The sequence below is a fragment of the Ictidomys tridecemlineatus genome, unplaced genomic scaffold (genome assembly GCF_052094955.1).
Source record: "Ictidomys tridecemlineatus isolate mIctTri1 unplaced genomic scaffold, mIctTri1.hap1 Scaffold_50, whole genome shotgun sequence".
Taxonomy (NCBI): domain Eukaryota; kingdom Metazoa; phylum Chordata; class Mammalia; order Rodentia; family Sciuridae; genus Ictidomys; species Ictidomys tridecemlineatus.
The window spans coordinates 976,741-999,076 of record NW_027523264.1 but is presented as its reverse complement, the minus strand read 5'-3'; the positions used below and the strand labels follow the sequence as shown (position 1 = coordinate 999,076).

Here is a 22,336-nt window from a genome sequence, read left to right as displayed (position 1 = left end):
TTGGTTTGTAATATATAGCCTTTACGATGTTGAGGTCAGTTCCTTCTATCCCTGGTTTCTCTAGTGTTTTAAACATGAATGAGTGCTGGACTTTGTCCAATGCTTATTCTGTATCGAAATAATCATGTGATTCTTGTCCTTAAATCTATTTATGTGGTGAATTCATTTATTGATTTGTCTACGTTGAGCTAGGCTTGCATCCCCGATCATGGTGTACTATCTTTATTTACTGTGTTTTTGAATGTAATTTGAAGCATTTTATTAAGAAGTTTTTCATCTGTGTTCATCAGGGATATTGGTTTGTAGTTTTCTTTCCTTGATATGCTTTTATCTGGTTTTGGTATCAGGGTGATAACTGGCTTCATAGAATGAATTTGGCAGTGTTTCCTCCTTTCTTTTATCTTCTTATACCCAAATTGGATGTATCCAGACCAGCTTTTTCCAGAATTAGCTTTTACCTCTTGAGAATTGGATTAATGGACTCATTTTACACACACACACACACACACAAACACACACACACACACAAATGCACACATGCACAACCTACACACATATACATTTATTTCTGATTTTTTAAAATGTCTTTTAAAACTGTTTTACCTTTCTGGGAGCTTTAGGTATGTTAAAGAAAAAAATTAATTTATACTTATTTTAGTATATTCATGCTTTGATTTATAGAATCAAGTATTTTAGAATTGTTAATAATTCAAGTCTCAGCATCATCCAATTAAAGGGGGTTAATATTTGGGCATCCACAGCATCTGATGTATTCTCCTAGGGCCTTTGGGAGTGAGACAATAATAGTTATCTGTCCTCATGAACCTTACATGCAGCTATGCTCATGGTAAATCAGAAGAATGTGCTGCATGGAAGAGTTTTGCATAGAGGAAAATACTCAGAAAATGAACCATTGTTTTAATGGAGAAAACAGTTAATATTAAACATTAGTGGCACTTTAGGACATTATTTTTCTTTAATCATTATTACATGTGAATCCTCTGATCAAGCTGGATGATGCTGTAGATGTTGATGAGATACTGACTGATACTTCTACCAGCTACCTTCTATGTATCTATGAAAATAAGGAAAACATTAAGGACAAAAAAATGGGGAACATTTTCATTGGCATTGTGGTAAGTATTTTGTAGGTGAAAAAGGAATAATAACTGTTCATGGTATTTCTAAACATGAGAATCACAAATGGTTTATAATGAGGATAACTGATGAGATATGCCTTAAGTAGTTGAACTGGGAAGCATTAGATTATATGTTACATTACTAGTTACAGTATACTCCTATCTCAGCATTCTGTGCTATGGAAAGATACAGATAGTTTTGGTTCATATGCTTCAGGATTTTAGGGTTGAAGGTAAGTGGAGTAATAGGCATAAATGTGGACAATGTGCACATAGTAGAATAAAACATAAGCCAGCCACATGCATGGGTAGCAAGAGTTTTCTAGATTTCCTCTACAGGCTTGAAATTAAACATGAATGATTCTAGAATATTCTATCTAGATTTGGAGAAAGGGATAGTTAGAGAAGTGATAATTGACCAATGTAAAACACCAGACTAAGTGTTAGGAATATTTATACTCAGTGTTTCATATAAACATGGTTCGTGAATTATAGTTTTCTTGCCCTTGCCTTATGGCAATTTATGAATACATTTGCCCATTTACATGCCTACCTAGACCATGCTCAAAATATTTTTAGGGCCTTTGACAATTATTAAATACCTTTGTCCTGTTGTACATTAAGTGAAAGCAGGGCTTTTTGCCTGAGTAATAATTTCTCTTTGCTTTTTAAAATTTCTAGTCATTGACAATATCAATAAATTCTTACAATCTAAATGTCTCCAGTGTGACTTTTAATACCTTATTCTGTGTTACTCTGTGCTAACTTGGCATTTGCTTAACCTGTAAGCTCTTCTCTCAGGGAGTTAGCATTACCTTGGGGATTTGATGGCTCTAAGCCAATTAGATTTTTTTTCTTCCTTGAGAAGCACTTTTTATCTAACTGCAGACTCAGTTGGACCTATCTACAAATAGTAAAGTTATTTGCTTTTAGGCTTTAACATATGTTGTATGCTATTTTATATTTACCTGAAACTCAGTTTAAAGAACAGAGTTGACAATGTATAGTTCCTTATTAGCACATTTAGAAATAACCTCTAATCTACTGCCAGATCTAACCATAGTATGTGAAGTGGGATACAAAAATAAAATGAAAGTGGTAATTTGCACTTTCAGTGTTTGTTTGTTTTGTTTTGTTTTGTTTTGTTTTTTTTTTGGATCCTCTCTTGATCTCAGAAACCACTTTTGGACTGATGATATCCAGAGTTAAGGATATCATCAGTCCAAAAGTGGTTATAGGGTGTGGATATAGGATGAATTATAGGATGTGGATATTTTCAGCTGGCTCAACCTCTCTCCTGAGCTCCAGGCTTTTGCATCTAAATTAGTATTAAGCAAGGGCACTCAGAATTTTATGACCCTTCAAACTCAGTGGCTGAAATGGAATTCATTTTCCTTTACCTTCAGAAAAGTTCTTCCTGGATTTTTCCCTGCTGTGATCAGTGTTAGCCATTCCATAGTCACAGCCTGGGAGTCATCTTCGTGTACTGGCAGTGAGTCTAGAATCGAAGGCTTCACTATTGGAAAAACACGGTGATTAGGACCATTGCCTTAAGTATGGACAGTATGGTTCTAAACAGATTGACTTTAAATTTCTCTTCTTGTTTTTTTGGTACCAGTGATTGAACTCGGGGGAACTTGACCACTGAGCCACATCCCAGTCCCATTTTGTATTTTATTTAGAGAATGGGTCTCACTGAGTTGCTTAGCACCTTGCTTTTGCTGAGGCTGGCTTTGAAACTTAGATATGTATCCTGAGACACTGATACTATAGATAGTATAGTATGGAATACTATAGAAAGCTTTTTGAATGGAATTAAAAGATTTTTCTTTTTATAAAATTGTAGTCTTTTTTGAATGAAAGTATTTTTTTGATCTATGCGTGAGATATTTAAAAAATTATAAAATATTCAATGAAAAATGCATAAAATAAATTTGGCAGGGTAGCATAAGACAGTCACCCAGGTCAGAACTATAACTACTACAACCCATAAGATCCTTGTGTGTCTCTTCACTCCAGAAGTGACTGTAATCCAGACTTTTGAGATAATAAGTTCCTTCCTTTTAGTTCTAGTTTTACCACTTTAATCACAAGTGTAGATATACTGTATGTATTTTTCTTTAGATCCTGCTTCTTTTGTTTCCTATGTTTTTATGTGAGATTTATTTACATTTGTTGCTGTAGGTTTTTCGTTGCTGTGTCCTATTATATTTTATGGTGTACAGTTTACATATTCCTCTGTTGGTGGACATATGGGTTCTCTCTAGTTTTTGGTTCTACAAAGAATGCTGCTATATGTATAAATGTTTTTGTGCATGTCTTCTACTTTATACATGCCTGAATTTTTCAGGAATTTACATCTGGGGAAGGAATTGCTGATTATAGGATGTGGATATTTTCAGCGGGCTGTTTTAGAAAGAGGCTGTGTCAGTTGGTTAGCCATCAATAGCATATGAACATAGGGATTAATGATTCTCCCTTCTTTTAGCTGGTGGAGGCTGTAACTCACCCTAGGCTTCTCATAGGCATTAGTAGTATATAAGAGTGTGGCCTGGGGAGTTAGACTGTGTGGGTTTGAATCCACCATTTAGTACTGAGACCTTGGCTAAGTAACTTGACATTTTTTTTAACCTCTTCCAAGTGGTAATATTTTCCAGTTTGTCTTTTGGCATAGGGTAATGGGGTATCTTCAAGTTATTTAATTGAATAGACTGCCTGGTTGGGGTTCATGAGAATTTGTTACATGTATTTTTTTTTTTGCAAAAGTTTGCTTTTTATTTATTTGTTTATATGATTAAGTGTATTCTTGAACATTTTGGTTTTCAGATTACTAGGACCATATCACTTATTACTTCTCTATCTATCTGTACAATGCCTTATATTTTCTAAAGCATTCACATTTTCTTTTCTGACTTGATCCTTACAATAGTTCTGTTAGGGAAATAAACTGACTTATTTCCATTTTGGAGGAGGAAACTGAGGCCCAAGTAGGATTTGGTGACTTGTCATAGTCACTCCATCTTTGCATTAGGTCCAGGGCCTGTACTCAGGTGCCTTTTGAAACTCCCATTTAGTTTCTTTTAGTTCAGTGACTCTGACTTATGTAAATGAGTCTTGAAAAACAACAGGTTTTCAAACACTTTAGAAATGGAATGTATCATCTTTACTATTTGCATGTTTAACCATAACTGGAAGAAATTATATTGTCTGTGATATTACATTTGTGCTTGTTTTCAGGGTGTGAAGCCTGCCACAGGTGAAGTTGTGTTGGATAGTTTCCAGGACTCTCCTTCCCGTTCTGAGCTGGACTCGGATATCAAGCCTGCAGTCGGTGGAGCTGCTACTTCCATCAGACTTGTCAGAGCAAACAGAGATGCTCATTCACAGGGTCACTGCTATTAGGTATGTTGGCATGCTGTTTGAAGATAATGATTATGAAACTGATTTACTGACAAAGCCAAACTTGTTAAAGTTGTTAAAAATAGTTTATAATTATAAAAATTATATTTCAATGTAACTTAAAAAATTTTATATTTCAGCTTTTTTAAAAATTACATTTCAGAATTGTATTTCAAAGTAATGGAAATTTTCAAAAGAAAATTACCCGTACTGTCTCTTTAATGTAAGACTATAAAAATGATCATTTTAAAGGGGCTTCTGATATTACTTAATGCTATTGTTTGGTAATTAAGGGGCTTATGATATTACTTCAGTATATTGTTTGGTAATTTTCAGTTTCTGGAGATAAGATTCATTTTTTGGAAATCTTACATAGTTTTGAAAATGCTTTCTTTGTGCTTTATTTTCTTTTTTCTATTTTTAAAAAAATTTTATTGTTGGTTGTTCAAAACATTACATAGTTCTTGACATATCATATTTCACACTTTGATTCAAGTGGGTTATGAACTCCCATTTTTACCCTGTATACAGATTGCAGAATCACATCGGTTACACATCCACTGATTTACATATTGCCATACTAGTGTCTGTTGTATTCTGCTGCCTTTCCTATCCTCTACTATCCCCCTTTTTGTGCTTTAAGTTTCAGTTCAGTGCTGCGTCCAGTAGTGTCCAGTAGTTTTATTTACAAGATCTAAGGTCACATGACTTATATATGAAATGGTGTAATGGGCACTGTGGCTGTAGAGGAAGAAAATGAGTCTATTATATGTGTCTGGCACAGTTGACAACCCAGTAGGAGAGGCAAATATGTACATATCTAACTGGATTCATGAGGCATGATATGTTATGTACCATTGAGGAGGATTCTATACTGCCACTGTGGAGCAGTGGTGAAGACCAGCAGTGGTGGTGAAGAGACCAAAATTTTGGGCTGGGGCTTAAATGAAGAGGAAGTTGTATATTGAGGAACTGGACTTTAGAATTAGGCAAGCAAGCACATAAAGATTTTCATTTAGTAAGTCGACAAAACAGTTAGAAAATCAAACTGATTTATTAAGTGAAGTTCCATATGTTTCTTTGATCTTAAAGTTAAGAGTGTTCATTCTATTTAAATGTAACTTCCAACAAAGTAGCTTTCATAATTTGTTTTTTGATTATAACACAGACATATGTTCATTTAGAAGTTAGGATTACAAAAAAGAAAGATAAAGTAATTCAAAATTGTAAAACCCAGAGATAACTACATTTTAGTGTATTATTTCTGTATACGTATACCACTTTTTTCATTAATGAACTTGGATTTGTATGGCAAAATCACTTCGGTATACTTTTTTTCTTTCTTTTTGAGCCAATCCTGAGTAATTTATTCTGACATGTGTCAAGGAACATTGAAGAAAGAGCAGATCTGTGAAGCCCCAGAAGTTTTTTGTTGTTGTTGTTTGTGTTTTTACTTTTTGAAAATTTTAAATTTTTTAAAAAATTTATTTTAATTAGATATATATGACAGAATGCATTTCATTCATTGTACACATAGCAGCACAACTTTACATTTCTATGGTCGTACACGATGTAGTGTCACACTATATGTGCAGTCATACATGAACCTAGGTTAATGATATCCATCTCATTCCACCATCTTTCATATCCCCATGTCCCTTCCCTACCATTCCTTCCCCATGCCTGATCAAAGTTCCCCCATTTTTCCCTTGTCGCCCCCATTATGGATCATCCACTTATCAGAGAGAACATTCAGTCCTTGTTTTTTGGGGATTGGCTTACTTCACTTAGCATGATATTCTCCAACTCCATCCATTTACCTGCAAATGCCATAATTTTATTCTCTTTTAATGCTGAGTAATATTCCATTGTGTGTGTGTGTGTGTGTGTGTGTGTATCACAGTTTTTTTTCCATTCATCTATTGAAGGGTATCTAAGTTGCTTCCACAGTTTTAACTATTGTGAATTGAACTGCTACAAACCTTCATTAAACAAAGGAAAACTCAACAAATAAAAATATCAAAGCCCTAGAAAAAGAAGAAAAAAACCACCCCCAAAATAGTAGAAGACAGGACATAATTAAAATCAGGGTGGAAATCAATGAAATTGAAACAGAAGAAACAATTCAAAAAATTGACAAAAAGATAGTTCTTTGAAAAAATAAATAAAATTGACAAACCCTTAGCCACCCTAATGAAAAGAAGGGAGAAAAACTCAAATTACTAAAATTTGTGATGAAAAAGGAAATATCATAACAGACACTATTGAAATATAGAAGAAAATTAGAAACTATTTTGGTATCCTTTTTTTTTTTAACTTAAAAGCTTCCCATATCTTTTGTTTATTTTGGAAAACTTCAAACATACAAAATTATTCAGAATAGTGTAGTAAAAGCTCATGAACCCATCAACTAGCTTTACCATTTCTCAATTCGGAGCTTGTCTTATTTCATCCATCTCCCTCTCTGGTTAATTTATTTTGAAGCAAATCTTAGTAAACATTATTTTATCTGCTAATATTTCAGTAGGTACTCTTGAAGGCAAAATGATTGCACAACATTTAGTTATGTAAATAGGTCATCATTTATCCATTTCCCTTTTGTTATGTTGTAAATATTTTTTTCAGTATTACAAATATTGCTGTGATGAATATCTATGCAAATATTTCTGTATGTGTGGTGCATCTTTATTTCCTTCAAATGAATTCCTGAAAATAGAATTTCTAACTCAGGGGGTGATAACTATATATTTATAAAGTTCTTGATTACTTTTTAGAATAAATAATATTAATTTATATTTCCACCAGTATAGCACAAGAGGGTTCCTTGAACCCATGCCAACATTGGGGGTGATAATTTAAAAATTTTTAACCTTTCACATAGGTAAAAAATTCCACATCAGGTCCCCTAATTTTGTTCTTAATTCTTTTCTGTGTTCAAACTTGAATGATTAAAAATCATATAGTAAAGTTACAAGGGGTGCTGCTATTGGAGAGCTAAAAGAATTAATCAGATATCTACTTTTTATTTTTAAGACTAGTCTTCTAGAGCTATATTTTCAGTATTTCACATTTGACTTCATTTTTTTCATAATTGAGTATTTATTTGACTTAGGCTAATAGAAATTAAATTTGATCAGTTGCATTATCAGGCTCATTTTCTCTCTTCTGCTTATTTATTCAAAATAATAAAGACAAAATTCAGTACAATGTCAAAACATCCCACAATGAAGACATTTCCAAAACTGAATTTTTGTTTAACAAGAACCATTGCCTAGTGATATTCATAAATGTCCATTTATCACATGAGATACCAAAGCCTGAATTTGGAGACATTTTAGATGTCATATATGAGTTTTACCAAATTTAATGATTGCATCTGTCTTGTTTTGATTTGTATTTCTTTGGTTAGCATTGGGAGTTTATATTTTTTCCTCTGTTTAATGACCACATGTAAGTGCTCATTCTTTTGCATACTTTGTTTATTTTAGTTTCATTTGACTAAACAGCCAAAAGTTGGTATTTCTGTGGAGTGCCTATAGCTAATTTATATCTGTGGACAGAGTGGAGCAGTGGAGATTGAAGAATCATAGGGTCAAACAGTGCAGACCCCTGTAACATAGAATTAGGTTGGAAAACTGATCTTCCCCTTAGTGACTAAGTAAATAACTCAACAGTATTACCCATTATTGTTCTTTTCTGGGTGATAAGTGTGTTTACCTTATGGGATTGCTGTATGGATTAAATAAGTTAATATGTTAAAGGTAGATCAGTCCTTATCTCTTTTAACATTGTCTCTCTCCTGTTCACTCCTGGAACTCTGTCATATGTTTTTTAGACCTTCTTATTTACTCTCTGTGCATGATTCTTTATGGTCTAATTGTATAAGTCTCCATCTATAGCTGTTTTTTATATCCTTTTGAATTTTTCTGCTTCAAAATTAAAAGAATTTTGACTCTTCTTTAAATTTTTTTTTATTATATTTGAGTTCACTGCTTATGCATTGATTTTAATAGACTGTCTGGACCAGTTAAGTCCTCCATGCCTCTAATCATATTCCTTTATTTTTATACTTAAAAAGTTCACTCCCCATACTGAAAGTACTTCATTTTTATTTTCATCTATATTTCACATTAGTCACTTTTTCTTTGTTTTACTTTACTCTGTGAGGTAAAATCTTACCATAATTCCCCCACTAAATACAAGTGGTTCCAGTTAACATCCATGAAGTTTAGCTTTAGCAACCTGAGCTATAACTCCTAGATGTATTTTTTAAACAAGATAACTTAGCCAGTTGCATATGGAATACTTTTATTTAGGTATGAAGAAGATAACTCTAGAATTCTGCCATATTTATTACCAATAAATAATATAGCATTGAATTTTCAAATATAAAAGAATTTTTGTTTTTGGCAGTATCCTAGAACCCTCTAGAATCCCCTTTTTTCTTCTTCAGTATATGTAAAGGTAAAAAGAAGTTTTCATCAATTACTGGTTGATATTTTGTTAATATTGAAGACATTGTATATTAATGCTATGTGAAAAAGACAAAAGAAATTGAATATCCTGAAGTATTAGCTTTTTTTTTGGGTAATCTTAACATTTACCACAAGAGGTCTCCAAAAGATTTTATATCTATGAATGGCAATTTAAAAGACTACTAAAACTTTACTTCACATTTATTTTCTATCTTCAGATATAGACTTACTTAATTTACCATTTTTTAAAAAAATATTTATTTTTTACTTATAAGTGTACACAGTACTTTCATTTTATTTTTATGTCATGCTGAGGATCGAATCCAGTTCCCCACACATGCTACTCTACCTCTGAGCCACAACCCCAGCCCCTAATTTACCTTTTTAATGCCAGGGATCGAATCAGGGGCGCTAAGCTACATTCCAGCCCTTTTTTATTTTTTGTTTTGAGACAGGATCTCGCTAAGTTGCTCAGGGCCTCATTAAGTGGCTGAGGCTTGCCTCAAACTGGTGATTCTCCTGCTTCAGCCTCCCAAGTCACTGGCATTACAGGCATGTACCACAGGGCTCAGACTACTTGCTTTATATTACATTGTAATTTAGAACAAGTATTAGTCCAAGATCATAGTAAGCTAAGCTAGAATTATTATTTCTAAATAGTGACAAGCTATCAATTTTTCTAGGGTTATTTATCTTTATGTAAAATGCATTTATAAGATTTCAGCCGGGTCTGAGGAAATCAGTTATAGTATTTTGCTACCCTTCCATTTGTTTTAAGAATATATAAAGAGAAAGAAATGGAAATCAATGATTTTGAGCTCTGCATTAACCTCAATTAAGATTGCTTTAGCTTAGAGATGTTGTATAAAACTAGTTGAGAGGAAAGCTATAGAAAGCAAAAAAAATAACATTATTATTAAATATTATTAATATTTACTAGTTCTACAGAAACCAGTTTTTGAGGCAGGTAGGGTTAAATTAAACACAGCAGATGATTCTCAATTTTATGTTTAGAGAAATGAGAGGATCCTGGGCACTGGTCTAGCCAAAGAAGGCTTTGTGGAGGAGGTAGGCTTGGATGGGGACATTTTCAGGGTGGAAGGCTTTGAATTGGAAGAGGGGAGGAAAGAAGGTATGTTGTGTGTGAATGCAAACAGTATGAACCCTGAGGCATATGGAGAAATAGTAGGAAAATGTGAAGACAGTGACAAGACTTTCCTTATTAGGGGGAAACTCCCATGTTGAGAACTGAGGAAGAAAGTGTCCCAGAGGAGCAAATCCAGGAAAGTGGGTATGGTGGACTCTTTGTGGAAAGTCAGTAAGGTTTTGGGCAATGTAAAAAAGAAGAGGAGATCCTGCTGCTTAGATGGGACAGTGAATTGTAAAAAATGAATACTTCCCCTAAACGAAAAAGCATACATGAGAAGAATAAGATTGAGGAGTTTGGAGAATGCCAGTAGTTGGGAATAGGAGGAAGAAGAATGGAAATAGAAAGGGAGGACATAAAGAGTTGGGTGGAGAACTGGAACAAGGTAGGGATGTGGAGTTATAATTTATTTGTTGCACTGATATTAATAGTGAATTAGTTTTTTACAATATTGACTCTTATATTTCACTGAAACCACATGACATGTAGTAGTGCTAGCTTTTACTCCTCCTCCTCCTCCTCTTCTTAGAGTTTTATGGTTATACATAGTAGTTAGGTTCATCCCGATTGACTCATACATGCATGGAAATCAGTTTCCATTTATGATCCCTCATGATCCCTCCCTTTTCCCTCCTGTACTCCCTCCCCTTTTCCATTCTTCTTCTCCTTCCCCTCTTGCATCCTTCCTCAGTGCTACTAGACTTCCTTCTGCTCAAGTAGAAGCTAGCTCTAACCAGTTGATGCTTTGTGAAAGAAGATCCTGCAGTAGTACAGTGACTTTAGCAATTTGACCTTTGAAATAAATGCTTGAACATGTCAATGTTTCTTCAAAGAAAGGGGTGTATACTGCAGATTTAAAGAAAGCATTGAAATACTACATTATTGAAACATTTATATCATCTATGGTTTAACCCAGACCATTAGCTAACATGTTGTTTTTATATTGAAAATTTGTATCATCTGAATGCCATTTATGATGACAGATACTTGATGTTACTGTTGTAGCATTTTAATTTTGTATTTTCTTATTAATGTAACTACTAGAGACTGCTTACCAATTTGTTTTGTTGTACTTTAATTTTCAGTTTCTTAATAGAAAATGTTCAGTAGTTTTAGTCTCAAAATGAAGTTATAGTGGGAGACTGTGTATGCTATTAACAGCAACTCTTCTGTGGACTAGCACTCTGTTATGGCTGAAGTCCAACTCTTTCTAATGTCATTATTTGAGTTTAGTATCAGTTAAAAAAAATCAAGACTTTTTGAAGGATGGGGGGAATGGAGGTTTTACTCATTAACTTGGTTAATAATATGAAATGTTATTTAGGGATCAATACTTAAGGGTACCAATTTAGTAATTGCAGTGTTCCAATTTGTTCTATCAAAGTTTAATAATCTCAATTCCTTGGGCTCATATGAGGTCATTTCAATATGATTCTTAGGCATTAGGAGCTAAGTAAATGAGGAATGCTGTTCTAAACACTGAGTAGCATACTGACATGAATAACAGACCCCTTAAATTTTATGGAAAAGTGAGGTTGGATAAAGTCAGGGCATTCTGGGAAGTGTGAACACAGAATGGAACAAGGGAATTGCAGGTCGACTGGAAAGTCAGATGAGTGTGGATGAGGAGTGGCCAGGCACATGCTAACACATAAGAGATTCTCAGTGAGTATTTGTTGAATGTCTGTATGTTCAAGGCAAAAAGAAAGACTGGAACTTTCCATTCAGGAGATTGGGCACTAGTGGGAATTTGTATTGATATTTCTCAAAGTTGGCCTATTCACTTCTTTTAAAGGTGTTTATTATTTTGTGTTAGAATAATAATTTGTTTTACATTTGTTAAATTGTAATATAAAAAATTATAGTAGCAACTCATGTTTCTTGTATAAGTGAGAAAATGTGTATTTTTTAAAAGAAAAATGATTTTTGTTAACCACATTATTTAAATATTAAAAAAACCTAGTGATTAGTTTATAAATTTGTATAGCAATAGAGTTAAAAACAAAACCTGAGAATCAAGTCATGCAAATATAAATAAGAATCAAGTCAAACTCATATAAGTAAGTGGTTGTTTGTTGAGAAGAATGTTATTCTTGATACTGAAAATAAACTGTTCCTCCTAATTGGAGTGGTGTACCTCAACTGAGAATTAGGCGCATGCTCTTTCTCTCTCTCTCCCTCTCTCTCTCTTTTTCTCTCTCTCTCTTTTTGTCTTTATGTTTTTTAGACCAGTTTTAGGTTTACAAGTTTAGCAAAATTGAGAGGAAGGCATAGAGATTGACCATAGATCTCCAGTCCCCACACATGCATAGTCTCCTCTGTTATCAACATCTTTCACCAAAGTGGGAAAATTCTTTTCAATTCAACGTTGCTGTGCTCTATAATGCACTGTGTAAAGATTCAGTTCATTACTTTTTTCTCTCTTTGAACTATAGCTTGACTTAGGTTGTTTGCCTTCCTCTTGGTACAAACATACCACTTTTAAGACTGCTTCCATTCCCCCCCACCACCACCACCAATTAAACTTTGGCACCCATTAAAGTGTTCTTTATTGCTAATATGAATTTATTTTAGTTGTAAATGGATACAATACCTTTATTTATTTATCTTTATGTGGTGCTGAGGATCGAACCCAGAGCCTCACCCATGCTAGGCGAGTGTTCTACCACTGAGTCCCAGCCCCAGCCTCACTAATATGATCTTAAATGTTAAGGCCAGGTGCAGGAATTGAAGCATGTAGCAGCATTCGTTTTAAAAATTGGTAGTTGGGGATCTAGGATAGTGTTTTTCAAATTGAAGGTAATGAAATCAATTTGATCATTAATAATTAACACTGACTTAGAATAGGATATAGAATAGTGTAAATGTGTGGTTAGGGTGGGTATTTTATGAAATCTTTTTTTTTAGTTTTATCTGTGTATAATTTCTAATCCTCTCTCCAATACCTATCATGTTTATAATGGTCCAAGAAAATAATTTAAACTTCTAATTTAATATCAGTTAAATGTAATTTATTAATGTAGTTTGGTGATTATTTCATATGTTTTATTGATTAGATATTACCCAGAAGTATATTTTTAAATAACACAACTCAAAGGAAGTGAATAATTACAGGCTAATGAATTAAAAATTCTAGAGTTGACATGATTTGCTGATTATATGTTGCCTACATAGAATATCCAGAAGTGACAAATTATTTGAGATAATCAGAATTCAGCAAAGTCATTAAATATAAGATAATTTATAAAGATGAAGTGTTAGCAACAACTTTTTCCATGGTGTTCTAAGCAGATTTCTATTTTCCTTGTGTCCTGTTTACTTCTTCGTGTTTGCTTTTTGTTGAGAGAACTTCCATTAGTTATTCTTTTAGAGGAGGTCAACTTGTGACATTCTCTTAGTTTTCCTTCATCTGAAAATATCAGTTTCTCCTTCATTTTGAAGGATGTTTTTTTTTTCCTGCCAGATATGGGATTCTGGGTATATATTCTTTTCTTTCAGCACTTGAAAAATATTATGCCACTTCTCATGAGAAATCTACTGTCATTCAAATTGATTTTCCCTTGTAGTTAAATTATAGTTTCTTTCCTGCTCCTTTCAAATTTTACTTTGTCTTCAGTTTTTAGGATTTTAATTATGATGTGTCTTGGCATGGAGATCATTGGTTTTATTCTGTCTAAAGTTCACTCAGCTTCTTGAATCTGTAGATTTAATATTGCCAAATTTGTGAATTTTTCATTCATCCATTCATTCTTTCTTTCTTTTTTTTAAATCAAAGAGTTTTTACTTTTAATACTTTTAGTTGTAGATGGATACAATGCCTTTATTTTATTTATAACCCAGTGCTTTACATGTGCCAGGCGAGTGTTCCATCGCTGAGCCCCAGCCCCAGCCCCATCCATTCTTTATTTCTTTTTTGTTTTTCAGCCTGCTTTTGTCTTCTCTCCTTCCAGAATGCTGATTTAAAAAAAATGTTAGATTTTGTTGTTTTGGTTGTGCAGGCCTTGAGGATTTCTGTTCAGATTGGGTTAGGTCATTTGTTTGTTCCATTTTTCCGGTTCACTGATAATTACCTTTGTCCTCTTTGTTCAGCTATTGATTCTATCCATAATGCTTTCTGTTTTGGTTATTGTATTTTTCACTTTTAAAATTTTTGTTTAGTTTTTCACTATGTCATCTCTTTGCAGAGAAGTTTTCCTTGCCTTGGCTTTTATCTTTCCATTTGCTTCAGGCATATATGTTTTGCTATTAAATCATTTTTCATTGTGGCTGTTCTGAAAGCTTTGCCAGATAATTCTGACAATTGTGCCATCTTAGTGTTGACTATTGATTGTCTTTTTCAATCTAGTTTGAGATCTTCCTGTTATTTGGTATGAGTGATTTTTTATTCCTGTGCTTTTAAGAATCTGGATTTTATTCAAGCCTTCTGATTTCCCTGATGCTGCCTCAGCAGGATGGAGGTGTGCTGACTCATTATTGACAGGTGGGATAGAAGTGTGGGTTCCCTAAGTGGCCTCTGTTGTTACCTGAGAGAAATGGATGCTTCTTGTTCCTGCTGAGTGGGGTGGGAGTTCCAGTTCCCCATATGATTGCCATCAGTTCTCTGACATATCATTGTCAGAGGGAGAGGAGCCTCATTACTGTTGGGTGGGAGTGGAATTCTATGCTCCTTACATGGGCTCCTCAGATATCATGGGGTTCAAGGGCTCCTTCCTGGCCAGTGAGGATGAGAGTCTTGGGTTTCTACTTGTGCTTCTCTGACATAATTAGCAAGGGGTTTGGAGTGCTTCACATCAGCCTGATGAGAGTAGATATTTAGGTGTCCCTTAGTCACTGCTAATACAGGTAGAGGTGAGACCATAGGTTTCTTTGTAGACTTTGGTTAGGTAGAGTAGTTATTGTCTAAAAGTTTTCTCTTTTTAATCTGACTTTTCCTGTGTGTTTATCTAGGGACAAGAGATTTTGTGGGACTTTTTTCGGGGATGGGGATCTGTGCCCCCTTGACCTTTCTAGATTGTCAGCTGCTTAACTCCAATTTTGGGTTAAATATGAAGAATAAACATTGTGCCATTCCTCAGATTCCAGATTTCTCAGCTCATCCACATTTTCTCTACCTTTCAGAGTTGTCTTAGTTTTTTGTTTTGTTCTCTTGTTTTTTCTTGGCAGCACTGAATATTGAACCCAGGGCTTGTATGTGGTAGGCAAGTATTCTACCACTAAGTTACACCCCTCACCCTCTAATGTTTGTTTTTTATGTAACATACAGGAAGCTTTACTTAGTGGGAGATATAGAAATAAGGAAAATACATCTGTTACTTCTTCCTGGAGCAGACATCCTTTAGTCACAATCTTATTTTAGTGCATAAACTTTGTTTTTTTTGATGTTCTTTTTTTTGTACCACAATTGAACCCAGGAGCACTTAACCACTGAACCACATCCCCATCCCTTTTTATATTTTATTTAGAGCCAGAGTCTCACTGAGTTGCTTAGGGCCTTGCTAAAATGCTGAGGCTGGCTTTGAACTCACAGTCCTCCTGCCTCAGCCTCTCAAGCTGCTAGGATTACAAGCATGCACCACTGCACCCGGCTCTTTTGTGTACACACACACACACACACACACACACACACACACACGTGTATTTAGTTATTGATGGACCTTTATTTTATTCATTTATATGTAGTGCTGATAATCGAACCCAGTGCCCCACACATGCTAGGCAAGCATTCCACCACTGAGCTATAACCTCAGCACACCCTTTGATATTCTTTTAATCTAAATAAAAATGAATGCTTGGATAATGCCAATTTGTAAATCTTTCCTGCAGTAAAATTGAATTTGTGGGTGAATCTGTTTAAAAGAAAATTTTTTTTTCTTTTGTAATTTAAGTTGCTTTTTGTATTTTTAGAATCACTTGAAGTTTAAGCATGTTAGTTTTGGGGTTTTTTTAAAGAAAAATCAGTGGGGAAAAAAATTGTTGTCTCATTCTTGGTGAATTTAAGCATTCACAAAGTAATAGTAAAATTTTGCTAGCTTTCCATCATGTGATTAGGTCATATCACCTTCTTATAAAGTTTATCCTTTCTTGTTTATTGAACACAAAAAATTAAGTATTAACCTTAAAATCAAAAGTATGTGAATGAACCTCAATACCAAGTAGACTCATGGAGCCCAGAGAAAGGCATAAATCATGTACAGAGCCCTTAGTTGAAAGGGGAATGGCCCTAAAGTAGGAAAGGTGCCAGATTGAGTTACCCGGGGCATTGGCCACCACAGGTAGAGCTGTGTTGCACCTGTTTTATGAACCTGATAGAATTTTAAGTGGTTTACAAATAAGCATTTTTTACTTTTGTAGTTAAATATTTACTTAAGATATATTAAAAACATGCGATTAGTAAATCAAACCTGATTTCATAAATTTTTATGGTGTAGAAAGATTCTTACACTGGTATTTGAGTTAAAAACCTGAGTTGATTTAACAAAAACTCTCAGGTTAATGTGACAAATGTGACATTATTGAAGATGGAGGAGGAATGGCTGAAATTAGGGAATGTATTAGAATACATGGATGGTGGGACAATCTATGTCACATTTATCTGCTTGTTATTTAGTTTCTGTTTGTTTGTTTAGGTTACATCTAATATAAATTGGACCATTGTTTGAATATTTAAAAAAATTTCAAAGTCATGGCATAGAGAAAGATAGATAATGATTTCCTGATTTAAAAGGGCATTTAAGTTCTTGAAAATGGGCTGTTCTCCATTGGCTCTCCTTTATTATTGGGATATTTTATTCTAGGGCTGGGTATGGATCAGTGGTAGAGTGCTTTCCTAGCATGCACTAGGCTTTGGCTTTCATCCCTAGTACCACAAAAGAAAAGAAAAAGAGTTTAAGTTAATTTTTTTAACTTAGGTGGCTAGCAGTAAATTCTAATCAATTATCCTTTTAAAATTATTTTATTTTTGGTATTGGAGATTTACTTTACTACTCAGGTGCTTTACTACTGAGCTACCTCTCCAGCCCTTTTTAATTTTTTTTTTTTTATTTTGAGACAGGGTCTCACTAAGATGTTGAGGCTGGATTTGAATTTGCAATCCTGCCTCAGCCTCCTGAGCCTCTGAGATGATAGGTGTGTACCACCACTCCTGGCTCTTTTCCTATTAAGAAAAGTTTCAGTCTTGACAGATAGTTCCAGTAGAATCTCATTTTACTGTCAATCCTGTTAGTTGAATATTATTATATATTCATTCATTTAATCATTCTTAGAAACATTTATTGGGTGCTGTGTGCTAAGTTTGTTACTAGGTGGTAAAAATGAATATAATTCTTACCTTTTGGAATACTTACAGTCTAGAGAGGAAGGTAGGAGTGGAAACAAACCAGTATGGAAGTATTGATTGTTAAGGTTTTAAGAAATACTTCTAGCATGGGAGCATCAGGGTTTGCCCAAAGGAATCAGGCAGAGTATCCCTGAGGAGTATGGTAGAACTGAGACTGGGAAAATTATGGCCAGGTAGATGGAAGTCATGGGGAGTAAAACTCATATGGTTAGGCTGTTCTGCATGAACATGGTGACCTGAGGCAAGACAGAGGTGGACTTTGGAGAAAAAAGGTGTGGAAAGTAGTTAAAGAATCAAGGTGAGCTCGGTGCCATGGTGCATGCCTGTAATTCCAGTACCTCTGGAGGCTGAGGCAGGAGGGTTGTGAGTTCAAAGCCAGCCTCAGCAAAAGTGAGGCACTAAACAACTCAATGAGATCCTGTCTCTAAATAAAATAAAAAATAGGGCTGAATTCAATCCCTGCTCCCCCCAGCCAAAAAAAAAAAAAAAAGAATCAAGGAGAAAGAAACAGTGGAGGGGCAAGAAGACAAGGGGTTGGATATGGGGTTTTATGTGAAAAAGACTGAGATGAGATGGATGGTGATGGGAATAGTATAATAGTGATCTTTTTCTGTCCCTAACACCTCTCATAGTAGCTCACATACAGTAAGTACTTTATGTGCTTGATAATGAATGATTAAATAAGTGACAGTTTGAATAAGGAAAATAATGGATCTCTCCTTTTTGTTTGTTTTTTAATATTTTTAAGTTGTAGATGGACATAATACCTTCATGTTATTTATTTATTTTAGTGTGGTGCTGAGGATCGAACCCAGTGCCCCGCATGTACCAGACAAGTGTTCTACCACTGAGCCACAACTTCAGCTCTCCTTTTTATTTAAGAAAAATGATTTGCCTTTTATAAACCTAGAAAGTTTGCTGGATTAGCTAGAAATTCATACATAAAATATGTGTGATGATCAGTGTATAGTTACATGGGATACATATAGTCAACTCATTTACTTCTCTTGGGAAGACCATTTTAATTTCCTATCATTTTCTTTCCATTATTTTCATTCTTTAAAATAAAAAATTACTTTAAATTAGTTTAAGCATCCTGACATTTTTTAAAGATGTTCTCTTATAGTATCTATTAATGGAAGCTACATGGTTAAATTATGATTAAGGAGTTAAGTAACTATTTTAAAGATTGATGTTGATCATAACTGTGCCTCAGTCCCATCTCTGGCACTTGAAATTTTTTTGTTGTTGTTGTGTTCTTAGGAAATCATTTTTTTCTCTTTATATTCTAGTTCATCTTCTTTTTTAGAGTAGAAAGTAATTATAAAGTTGAGTTCTTTGTTATTTTACTTTATTATGTTTATTAAACTATAATTTTACTTAGCTGTTTAGAAAATCCAGAATTAAAAACTTGTGTTAGCAGAGATGGTAGTGGATTCAATAATAGAAATAAATTTCATACACAGTAGGAAAATGCTTATCTCTAGGAAAGCACTTTGAGAGGAAGTATTCTAAAGAAGTATTAAAAATCTGTTTTATATGTTTTATATGGGGAGTGCTCATCCTTTTAAAAAATGATATCTGTTTCTTTCCAAGAGGAAGTGCCATTGTATTTTCAGTAGTTTCCTTGATATTGATTTCTTTTTGCATATGTAGCTAGTGCTTTAATTTTTTTTTAGTTGTAGATAATACTTGTATTTTGTTTGTTTATTTTTTATGTGGTGCTGAGGATTGTACCCAGTGTCTCACACATGCTAGGTGAGCACTATACCACTGAGCCACAACCCCAGCCCCTAGGTAGTGCTTTTAATAGGCATGCTTAACTCATATATGAAAATCCAGATTTTAAAACATAATAAATTAATAGATGATTGTTACTCTGTAAGAATGTTTGCTCTAGGGTTCATTTAAATAATGAGCTTCTTTCATTGAGTAAATCTTCTTAGTAATATATCTACTTGAAAAGAATAAATGGGGTATATAGGCAGTACATTTATTGACAGGAGTTGAATAGGAAGAAACAGCATTTGAGGAGCCTCCAGGAAATGATTTTACTGATTACTACAGAGAGCTCTGAGGGGCGGGGGGTGGGGGTGTTCACTCTACTTGAACAGAAATTTCAGAAGCAATTGTATGAGGTGTATAGCATTTGCTTTACTAATTCTACCGGACTTTTGTAAATGCACCTGTTCATTTAGGGTTGAAAATTTAATTGCACAGTCTCCTCACTAACCAAAGCACTTTGTCCCTTAAGGTTTTTCTCAGAGGTTTGTGTTGTAAATCTTAATATCCTGAAAGTATGCCTTTCCAGTCTACTGTAGAGAGTTTTATTTATATTTAATTTGCAAAAAATAGTTTTAAAAATTAGTCATCATTCAGCCAGGCATGGTGGTGCAGGCCTGTAATCTCAGAGCCTGGGAGGTTGAGGCAGGAGGATTACAAGTTCAAGGGCAGCAAGTTAATTAGGCCCTGTTTCAAAATAAAAAATAAAAAAAAAGATTGGGGATATAGCTTAGTGGTAGAGTTCCCCTGGGTTCTGTCTCCAGTACTGAGGGAAGAGGGGAGTACTTTTAAATCATTTATGTTAGCAGCAAAAAAGTCCTACATTAGCGAGAAGGAGGAAGGGAGGCAAGAGAATATGTTGGGGAACGAATTGGAACAAATCATGTTATGTGCATATATGAATATATCACAGTGAGCACAATTATCATGCACTGATAAAAACAAAAATTTCTACACTAAATATCAAAGTAGTTTCTATCATTTCAGGTGAAGATGGGGAAACTATGAATTGCAAGGTGGGGCTGAAGGAAGAAAAGTGATTTCAGGAGATGAAGGGAAAGATGGATTCCCTACCATATTCCAGTTACACTGTTTCTGGTTTTAGTAACTCTTACACAAGCCTGTGAAGCAAATGTAGTTATCCTCATTTTACAGTGAGGTGCAGAAATACTGAAGTGTTAATCCTCTTTCAGAGTTATAAGATCATGTAGGGAGTAAGGGGCAAAGCTTACTAGATCCTCCAGGAAGAGTTGATCTTCTACCCTCATTAGGATATAACCTGATATCCATATAAAAGGGTAGAAATCCCCCTGTAATTGAACTCTTAATGCAGTTACCAGCTGTCCTCAGGATGTCAGTATTTCTAACTTTTTTTCCTATTTCTTTTTTATTGCTCAGAGAGATTCCTTTCCCTCTGTTTCCTTCTAGCAAAGCTTCCTGTTCCTTTGTCTTAAGTGAAAGACTTGCTTCAGAGCTCCTCTGTGCCTGCTTATCTTTGTGGACTTAGCCTTGTCTATCAGTCTTTTTAGTGACTCCTTCCTATCAAACCTCCCTGCTGAAAGGAGATTTCTTACTAATTTCTACTATTTGCCCCTCATTACTCTGAGATTATTCTCTCTTGTTTTCAGGCTGGGAATTTCTTCCTACTCCCATGCTGTGTGTGTGTGTGTGTGTGTGTGTGTGTGAATACTTTATAGCCTCTTGCCCAAGGCTTGATCCCTAAAGCGGCAAAAATGTGTGAAGTTCTGATAGATTTTTTCCTTACAGTTTTTCTTCCCTTTCTTGTTAATAAAAATGCCTGTCTGGTATTTGATATTATCTTTCTCTAGTTTGACTTAACATACATAACTCTGAAGTTGATGATATTTTCTCAGGTTTGCCAGAATAATCTAGTGCAAGTTCCTAGAGTCTTTCTCTGAACAACAGCATGAACTCTTTCTTCCTGTGTACCTTCAGCTCTGACCAACTCTTCTTGGCCAGGCAGAGCTGGGCTTTGTACCTCATGGGAGTGGACATGGATCCTGGAACACTGTGTGTGCTGTCCTCCATTGTCCCCAATCCTAGTATGAAGGCTGGTTGAGAAGACTGCATGGTAAGTGGGTCTGCATGCCTTCTCTGATGGCCACCCAGGGCCATGGCTGGCCCCAGGGTTGGTCCCTCCTGTTGGGAGATACAAGAACAGAGGAGTGCTAAGTGACCTGTAGATCTTTAAGATGGATTGTCTCTAGCCAGGAAAGTCTGCTCCTGAAACATTAGGGCAGTGCTTTTCCAACTTGGTCACACATCATTAGTGGATTATGGAACAATTTTGTGGGTTGTAGTTACCACTTAAAAAATGAAATAGGATATTATAGAGTTGATGATATTTGAATACATTGTATGTAATAAGCCTGAGGGTTTTTTTTATTTGTTTGTTTTTTTTCTTTTTGGTACTGAGGATTTAACCCAGGGGCACTTTACTTCTGAGCTACATCCCCAGATCCTTTTTATTTTATTTTCAATTTTGAGTCAGGGTCTTACTGAGTTGCTTAGGGCCTTGCTGAGTTGCTGAGGCTGGTTTTAAACTTGGAATCCTCCTGTTTCAGCCTCCCTAGTCACTGGGGTTACATGTGGGCTTGCTAAGCTTGAGTATTTTTTCATGAAATTCCCCTCACCCCCATTTGCTGTATATCCCAATCCTGACTTTTACCCAAGAAAAAATTGCTTCCAAAAGGACAAATTGACTTTTGGATATTTTGGTTTATAGTAGATCAAATAATGTATTCAGACAGCACATTAGCAGTTAATATTTTCCTTTACTTTTAATAAGCTCCACAAATGTTCATTGTAAATTTACCATGAATCTTACTGTTATTTAAAGGTCCATGACGGTTGGCTAGTGAGGGCTCCCAATCCATTTGGAGAGACAACATGAATACAGATTGCTCCAGCACAAAGCAGATTGATATAGTTTAGATCCCTAAACTAAACTAAATACTAAGGAACTAAACCAAATACTAAGACCACAGAAGTAGAGAGTAAATTTGTCTAGAGCAGCACTGTTCACTAAAAATATAAT

The 22,336-nt window shown here is 34.7% G+C and overlaps 1 long non-coding RNA gene across 1 annotated transcript in view; it reads left to right on the top strand.

Moving 5' to 3' along the window:
* Positions 1 to 625: 625 nt before the first annotated feature.
* LOC144373824 (uncharacterized) overlaps positions 626 to 22,336 on the top strand; it is a 41,166-nt gene continuing 19,455 nt past the window's right edge. Inside the window, exons 1-2 of the long non-coding RNA XR_013433371.1 lie at positions 626 to 1,136; positions 4,377 to 4,541. This is a non-coding gene — a long non-coding RNA (uncharacterized LOC144373824). The remainder of the gene's footprint in view (positions 1,137 to 4,376; positions 4,542 to 22,336) is intronic.